Raw genomic sequence first — 9,554 nt, forward strand, 5'->3', positions numbered from 1 at the left:
ACTCACTTTTCCAAAGAGGAGAAGGGATTTCAGAAACTTCTATGCTCTTTTCAACATTAAGTAACTCTTTTAAAAAACAAAATTTTTAGGAGTTTAATGAAATAAGTTAGAAATACTAAAATCCATCAAACATGGAGGTGAAAAATTAAGGTAAAGGTGGTTTGTCACAATATATATTGGCTTCAATGAATTCAAAAAGTTTGGGGAGGGTGTTCACTTGGGCGGCACACACACTAAAACTGGAATGATTTGAAGATTAGCATGGCCCCTGCCCAAGGCTGACACAAAGATTCATGAAGTGCTTCATACTTCATGTTTTTAAAAACACATGTAAATAGTTTCAAGAATGCTACTTACATCCTACTTGAGAAGAGTTTTGCTTCTTCCCGCCCCGCCCCCCCTAGCCTCACCCCCAGGAATTGAATGTGAAATCCATTCTGTAATGCATTTAGAAAAGTGCCCAGAAACACAAGTGATTGTTATATAGTTGTTCATAAAAATAAAAAATAAATAAATAAAAGTTTAGGGTTAAAGATTGAAATTGTGAACTCAATTAATCATCCCCATAATAGCCATAGTTTAGGACTTCCTTATCTTCTTACATATTAAGTGGGTTTCAAATACTCTTTCAACATGTAGATTTAAAAAAACATTTTGCTCCATAGCTGGTCCCCAGAAAATAAGAAATAACCCCTATTTCTTTCTCGGGAGACAATAGACATAGTAGCTGTGCAATAAGGCAACACTTAAAGTTACCTTGTGTATACAGAATGATTTTGGCATGTAACCTAAATTCTGTTTTCTGTTATGAATTGTAGAAGTCTACACATTTTTAAAAAAACCCAATAAGAATAAATGGGCAAAAAAAGAATAAATGGGGAACTTGAAGTGTAAAATAATACCCACACTTTGGGGAAAGTTTTGGCAGTGTCTTATAAAGTTAAATATACTCCCTTTTTTTTCTCACCCAGCAATTCCACCTCTAGATATTTACCAAAAATAAAAGTAAAAACATATATCCACAAAAACATTTGCACAAGAATGCTACAGAAGCTTTACTCACCAGTGGCAAAACCTGCAAACTCAAATTTCATCAAGAGGAAAATGGGCAAATTTTAGTACATTCATGCAGCAGAATACTACTCAGCAATAAAAAATATTTATATGCACAACATGAATAAAGCTAAGAGACATTATGCTGTGCAAAAATAGTAAAAGCTAAACACAGAGGAGCACACAATTCCACTTAACTATTTAAATATTAGGCAAAACTAAATCATCAGTTTTAGAAGTCAGAGGAATGATTGCAGCTGGGTGACGGAGAGGATTAACTGGGAAGGACAGGAGGGTATTGCTGGGGTGAGGACAGTGTCCTTCGGGGTGGAGGTTACTCTGCTGGCTACCTCATTTGTCAAAAGTCATCAAACCGTACCCTGAGAGTATGTGCACTTCACTGTAGATTATTTCTATCTCAAAAAATAAATGTGTATATATATATTTTTAAATATACATTTTTATTGAATTTAGAGAGGAAGGGCAAAGGAAAGAGAGATAGAAACATCAATGATGAGAGAGAAACATTGATCGGCTGCCTCTTGCACGTCCCCTACTGGGGATTGAGCCTGCAACCGGGGCATGCGTCCTTGACTTGAATTGAACCTGGGACCCTTCAGTCCACAGGCCAAGGCTCTATCCACTGAGCCAAACCAGCTAGGGTGAATAAATGTATCTATTTTTAAAGATTTTTTACATATGTCATGCACATAAACCAAAGGAAGTCTGACTTCTTTTATGCGCCTTCCCATATCGCTACCTATGAACTTGAGTGGTTTTGGAAACCCAGTGAACATATTTAATTTTGCCAGTGTGCCTCATTTTTCTAACTGGTCTATTTTCCAGAAGGCATGAGCTTGTCGTTTTTTTATTTAAATTGTTTGTAATACAGCACATGAATCGCCATTAAACACGGCAATGCCACCAGAGCCTCTAGTCTGGAAAGAACAGGTGGGACCACTTCCATTTTTTTCCTTCTGACTTTGAGAATAAATCTCCCCCAAATGACACCTTTCCCTTTCAAACACTTTAGTTGTATATTTTATAACTTTTACATATGTCATTTTTACATGACAGTCACAGCTCCCACCTGGAGTTTTGCAACACTGTCCGCATGTTACCTTTTTTTTTTTTTTTTTTTAGAATATGCATGTTCTATTCTGAATAATTTTGCATAATAAAAATGAAACTACACATTAACACCAAATATTTTAACAAGCTGAAATGAATCACGAAAGAAAAAAAAAGCTGAAATGTACTTCATGGGCAGTCTCCAAAAGTCATAAAAGTTAAAAAACATTCTCCCAGTTTCACTAATGGAAAGACACGAAGGTCAAAATCTAAATCCCAATACCAAATGTCTAACAATTCATTATCTATTCCCTTCCTGCGGTTGGCAAACTGCGGCTCGCGAGCCACATGCGGCTCTTTGGCCCCTTGAGTGTGGCTCTTCCTAAGCCTTAGGAGTAGCTAATTAAGTTAATAACAATGTACCTACCTATATAGTTTAAGTTTAAAAAATTTGGCTCTCAAAAGAAATTTCAATCGTTGTACTGTTGATATTTGGCTCTGTTGACTAATGAGTTTGCCGACCACTGCCTTAGGCCATTAATATAGATGTTGGTGGTAGACAGATTCAACAAGTGAAGTTTAAAAAATCATGCAAATAGTTTAATCATCACAGAGATTATAACTAACCAGCTGAGAAACTTCAAGAACCTTGAGCTTTCTATTAGACATTTCAAAAAGAACAGACCTTTCTTATTGCTTTGCATACTCATTCACTCATTCATTTGTTCATTTGGTCCACAAGTATTTATTGGTGTACACTGACTATGTACCAGAAGGATGCCAAGAATACACAATGGGGAAAGCATAGTCTCTTCAACAAATGGTGCTGGGGAAAACTGAATACCACATGAAAAAGAATGAAATTTAACCCTCATCTTCTACCATATTCAAAAATCAACTCAAAATGGGTTAAAGACTTAAGCGTAAGACCAAAACTCTAAAACTCCTAGAAGAAAACATACAGGAACAGTCCCATGACATTCGCCTTGGAAATGATTTCTTGGATGTGACACCAAAAGCAACAGGCAACAAGAACAAAAAATTAGTGAGACTACATTAAACTAAAAAGCTTCTGCACAGCAGAGGAGATAATCAACAGAGTACATCTCATTTTAAATGTTGTTTCCACAATAATTTTTTAAATGAGATGCTAATTACACTATTGAATTTTAAGATACGTGATGCTTTGACATATATTCTTTGGACATGTACAGCAGTATCAAATAATTATTTTGTGAAAAAAAACTGTAATTTAAGACCTAGGGTCTGAGATAAGAATGTGTCACTACTTATTGCTAATAATATAGGCGTACTTCTTTGCACTATGAATTCCTGTTAGAATTTGAGACAAAGCACTGATTCAAAACAATATGCTCATTTCAGTGTTATTTACAATAGTTAAGATGTGGAAGCAGCCCAAGTGCCTATCAGTAGATGAGTGGATAAAAAACAACAACAAAAAAATCCATGGTATATTTACATAAAGGAATGCTACTCAGCTATAAAAAAGGAAATTTTACCTTTTGCAACAGCATAGATGGACCTGGAGAGTATTATTCTAAGTGAAATAAACCAGTCAGAGAAAGACAACTATCATATAATTTCACTTATATGTGGAATCTAGTGAACAAAATAAACTGATGAACAAAATAGAAGCAGACTCATGGATATAGAGAATGGACTGACAGATGTCAGAGGAAAGGGGGTTCAGGGGCCTGGGTGGAAAAGGTGAAGGGATTACGCAGTACAAACTGATAGTTTCAGAACAGCCACCGAGATGCGGTGTGCAGCGTGGGAATATAGTCAATAATGTCAAGATAACTGGGTGCGGGGTCAGGCAGGTGCTTGGGGCAGCAGGGGATCAGTCTGTAAAGTCAGAAATTGGTGCAGAATGGTATTCAATATCAGCTGACTTTGAAAAATAAAATAACCACTCAAATAAATAAATACATACATACACACATACATACATAAACAAACAAACAAACAAAACCAAGTAAGCACAAATAATTCAGAAAGGTAAAACTGTACTGAAAATTACAGTTACATTAATGTTAGCCATAATTTTCTATGAATGGCAAGACTGTTATTTTCATCTTTGAGTTTTTCTGAATTCTCCAAAATCCTTATAAGGGGTGGGTGGATATTGCTTTTGTAATAAAATAGAGAAAATATTTCATAAAATAACAATATCAATGAGACCAAAAGGGAGGAAAGGCGTTGAATTGCTAAGTATGACAACAAGTCAACATGAGACCGATGGGACACAGCATTCACTCTTCATACATGCTGACAGCACCCAGCCATCGCTGCGCACAGAGCTGTCAGCGCCCTTCCGTGTGGCCCTCCCCAAAGGCAAACGCGGTTGGTCAGCAAGCTTACCGCAAACAGTCATCAGCTTCAACGCTGGATGTTGACACAATGCGCATCAAGTTCATCTCAACCAGGCACAGATTCTAAGCACCATGCTTATTGGAAACACCACATTGTGGCTCAACAATTCTTAAAGGATATTTTAATCAAACTGACAAAGAATGATTGAAAAAAGCCAAAAAGTGTGTGGAAGGAATGGAGACGTCTGTGGTCAAAAAGACTACATTTAGCTCAACTGCTAACTTTGTATCACTTCCAATGGGATAATGCGATAAAGACAAAAACTTCTGAGGACACATATGTAATACCTTAATCAGTAAAGAAATTAAGAAAAAAAGACAAACTTTTTATTCTAATGGGGAGAAAAAACGGGGAAAAGATTCTGGTAACTACTATAAGGCTGGCTGGCTGAACATTGTATAAGAATATACTTTGCTTTATAGGTCCTTTGTGCGGAACCATTATAATATACTCTGTGACAATTGAACATTAATGAACCTAAATTTGGGGGTTGGGTCTTTTATATCAACAGCAAAACAACGACAATAAAACAAGTCATTAAAAAAAAAAACCTTCCCAAGAATTGATCCTGTTCCAAGACCTATGCAATTATAGGACTCTTAAGAGCTGAGAATGTTTTCAGAAAAAAACAAAACAAACTATTCTACTTCACCCCCAAATTATAGAGCGTCTGAAAAGAGAATTACCAACAACGGGGGAAATGAATAGAACGCACTTGAATGCTAGTGGAGCATTCAACACGTAAGTTACATGGTTCTGTTAAGCTGGATGTGTGGACTCAGATGTGAACCGGTACTTGAATCAGAGGGTGGAAGTCAGCTAGACCATGAAAAGGCCGCTCTCCTCTTCCAGTGAAGGTTGGGTAAATCTCAGGGAGCTCACCCTTCAGGCTTAGTAGGTCTAAGAAATAAAACAAAGGTCACATGCTTATCTGAGTCTTCTGTAGACCAGCTGAGTTTGCAAAACTGAGCATGCGCATCTGCCCAAAACACCAGCTTTCTTGGGGTATTGCTGGTTTCTCCACCTCTCGTCCAGGCAGAACTACCCAAATCTGAGTGTATCCCTTGTAGCAAAGCAAAGCAGGCGACTACGTTCTGGCCAGTGGCAGATTGGCACACCTTGCTCTGCAGGCTCTGGGACTCTCCTTACGGATGGCTATGGAGCAAACTTTGGGTTCCAGAATGTAGACAGGGCTATCTTGGACTCTGGGGATAAAAACCTTTCCTTAGGAATAAACAGAGGTAAACTGGAAAAACGCTGGCTCCCTGAGGATTTATAAAGCAGATCCACCTGGTAAAACTTCCAGAGTTTTCTATGGATATAAAAACACTTCAGCCCAACTGGCATGGTTCAGTGGTTGAGCGTTGATCTATGAACCAGGAGGTCATGGTTCAGTTCCTGGCCGGGGCACATGCTCGAGTTGCAGGCTCCATCCCCAGTGGGGGGAGAGGGGTTCTCTCTCATCATTGATGTTTCTATCTCTCTCCTCCCTTCTCTCTGAAATCAATAAAAAATATATTTTAAAGAAAAACAACACTTCATCACTCTCCATACTGTTTTTGGAACTTGCTAATCATGCTCCTGCCTCAGAGCTATTGTGTTTGCCCTTCCCTATGCCTGGGTCTCCTTCCCCAATATATCCTAATGACTTAGTCCTTCATTTATATGTTGTTACTCACACGTTCCTTCTCAGGAGGTTACCTGGTCACCCCACATAAATCACAAATTCACTTTCATTATTTCCTCTCCTCCTCCCCTGCTTTATTTCTGTTTCAGGACTTACTATCTAACATGCCACATGTTTTTCTTTCTCTTGTTTTCTGTCTGTCTCTCCTATTAAAAGAGATGGCTCAGCAATGGCAAAAAACATGATCTGTTTTGTCTATTCATATCTCCAACACCCAAATCAATAGCTCACACATTCCATTAAATGCTTGCTGAATAGATGAAACCAAAGTCAGAAGTACTGAGACATCAAAATGAAAGTGATTGTATGCTAGGAAGTTTAACTTCATCACAGGAGCTATTCTGATTCATATTACACTAATGCTTTTGAACACTTAATCTGTTCCAAGTGTCAACATGTTATCTTCCTATGTAATGTATCATGTAATCCCGCCCAAATCCTGCCTCAGTAGGTATTACTGTGCCATTTTGACAGATGAGGAACCTGAGGTGTAAAAGAACATTCTGAGCAAGTTGCTGAAGCAAGTTAAGGATTTTCAGAGAGGACAGAGACCAAGCTGGGTCCTCTCTACTTTGTGGAAAGTGATGACGCAGGTGAGAGAGGGGCATCGTCACCAGTGTCTAAATAACAACTAAAGAATGAGACTTGAGTAATAAAGCAGTTGCCTTGGAAGGCCCTCTCCCTCAATACTCAGACTAACCGAGCAAGCTGACTAAAGAAAGTATCCTCAAATGGAAATCTGCATGGTGAACACACAATACAATATACAGATGATGTATTATACTAGTAGAACTGTACACCTGAACCTACATCATCCTATTAACCACTGTCAGCCCAATAGATTCAATAAAATAGTTAATACATGGACTGAATATCATTAAGGGGGGGGGGGGGGGAGTCTACACAATTAAGCCAGTTCTAAGGGAACACAAAGACCATTAGAGGCAAGAGTATCCCCAGACATCAATGTCAGTGAGAAGAATGGAGAAGGGGTATGGGTACAGAAGAAGGAGAACACACACATTTTTAGAAAAGATATGATGAGTAAAAAGGTTTTATAAACTCTAATAAGAAAGAAAGAAAGAAAGAAAGAAAGAAAGAAAGAAAGAAAGAAAGAAAGAAAGAAAGGAAGAAAGAGAGGGAAGGTTTTAAGGTTGTCATAAACAATCCTGCCTTTATCAAGGGGAATATCTTTGCCACATGCATCTACAAACATAGATCCCAACATGTCAAAAAAAACGGTCGGTCAGATGGTTGCTTAGGCTTTTATATATAGATAGATATTATCTTAGTTAATAGTAGCGCTAGATCCATTTTTTTTTAATTGGATTTTGTTGTGTGTGTGTTGTTGTTTTGGCTGCTGAGGTTTTTTTTTTTTTTTAATATGTTCTTATTGATTTCAGAGAGAAGGGAGTGGGAGAGAGAGATAGAAACATCAATGATGAGAAAGAGTAATTGATCGGCTGCCTTCTGCATGCCCCCTGCTAGGGATCAAGCCTGCCACCCAGGCATGTGCCCGACAAGGAATCAAACCCTGACATTCTGGTTCATGGGCCAGGCTAGATAGACCTGCTTTTTGAAAATCACACTCATAGTAGCAGCTGTGCCCTCCCCTGGTTAGCAATCTGCACTGGTTAGCAATCTGCACTGGTTAGCAATATGCTAAGTAAGCATCTTCTCAGTGATAATGAATCAAAGTGAGAAAAAAAAATCAAGTTATTTTTGCATCTTCAGTTACAATAAAACTAAATCATATCCTTTATTTTTACCCAATATTTATAAGTAGTATATTATAAAAACAAACATTTGTTTGTTCTCTCTATATGATTATTGGCAAGTACATGTTAGTAGATTTATACATATCAAAGGAATGAAATGCTGATGGCTTTAAGTCTTCCCTAATCAAATAAATAAAGCAATACCTCAGAACTCATATTATTATTAGCATTTTTTTCCAAATTCTTCTCCTGTTATTTGAAGAGTAGCAGAATATGTTAAGAGACATATTGCAATCAGATGGACGTTGAGCCAAGTATCTGACTCCTAATCTACTAGTAAATATATCCAGGGGCAAATTAATGAATCTCTTTAATCATAGGTCAGTAGTTTCCCTCCCAGCAACATGAGGAAAAGAATATTTAACCTGCAAGCATTACTACATGGAACAGAAATAACAAAATATGTAAAGTAAGTGTCTATATGTGACCGGTCCAGAGCGAATGTTCAACAAATAGTCATCTTCATTATTAAGTTCTGACAAGTTAGCCCATGAAACTTTATCATATCCCTCTCCTTTCCGAGGAGGTCAATTATACTTTCCTTTCCTCCTCCAAATCCTTAGGAAAATAGACAGAAAACTATATATAAGATTCTCCTGATTCATACAACAGGTCAGTTATTAAAACTTATTCTTTATAATGCTTCATTTGGTACAATATTCACACCAAGCCTCCAAAAGTATTAGCCTTTTTTCTTTTGAGCAAAGAATTTAACCAACAAATTTTAATTCTATCAGAAGTTCTACAGAAAAATAAAAGTTGGTGGAAATCTTATGGATTTTGGAATCTTTGAAAGAACTTGATCACAGAAGATGTGAATGTCTCTCCCATAAATATATTTATTCTCTTTCATACTGAATAATGTTCCAGATGTTTTTGGGCAACACTCCTCCAGTGCAGCTGGTGTCTCCAGCAGCGTACCTGGGATGTTCTGACACCTCAGTCATTCTAAGAGATGTGCTAAATAAAATTGCACACAAGATGTTCATCTGGGTTATCAGCAGCTACCCGATCAAAATGAAATGACTACTGGTGAAATTCTGAAATAGCCACTTGAGAAAATGTTCATGGTATATAATAGAATAGTAGTACATATTCATGAGAAACTTGTTTTTGAAGTGCCATTTGTTGTAAGTGCCACCATAATAAACAAACAAAAAAATGAGTTCTAATATAATTAATTAGATGACATTTGTAATTTGGTCTTTTGATAATGTAATCACACTAGGCTGCTCCCCAAGTTTTCCTTCAATGAATGAGTTCAAGGTCAAATGGCCCAAGATTTAGTTCCAAAGAACTAAAGTAGTGAGCTCCAAGATGAAAAAAAAAAAAGTGTCATACAATTAAAATAGAAAAGCTGTGATAATGAACATCACAGTACCTATAAAATATTGAAATTAGAGAGTTGTATTCTAGCTGCCAATTCCTCCACCTGTGTACAAAATCCTTCCCTTTCCTGTCCGAATACATTGATCAATTCCATCTCCTCTAAGTTGTCAACTTTATTATATCTGATGAATTTATTATATCCATCAGCATTTCAGCTGGTTCAAGTCTCTACTCGCTTATTA

General features: G+C 37.2%; 1 non-coding gene across 1 annotated transcript; it reads left to right on the forward strand.

Moving 5' to 3' along the window:
* Window positions 1–209: 209 nt before the first annotated feature.
* Window positions 210–313, forward strand: LOC139015868 (U6 spliceosomal RNA). The gene has a single exon (XR_011472521.1). It is a non-coding gene; the product is annotated as a U6 spliceosomal RNA (small nuclear RNA).
* Window positions 314–9,554: the final 9,241 nt, after the last annotated feature.

The sequence above is a fragment of the Myotis yumanensis genome, unplaced genomic scaffold (assembly GCF_028538775.1).
Source record: "Myotis yumanensis isolate MYYU_CA2020_CCGP unplaced genomic scaffold, mMyoYum1.0.hap1 SCAF_8, whole genome shotgun sequence".
Lineage (NCBI taxonomy): Eukaryota > Metazoa > Chordata > Mammalia > Chiroptera > Vespertilionidae > Myotis > Myotis yumanensis.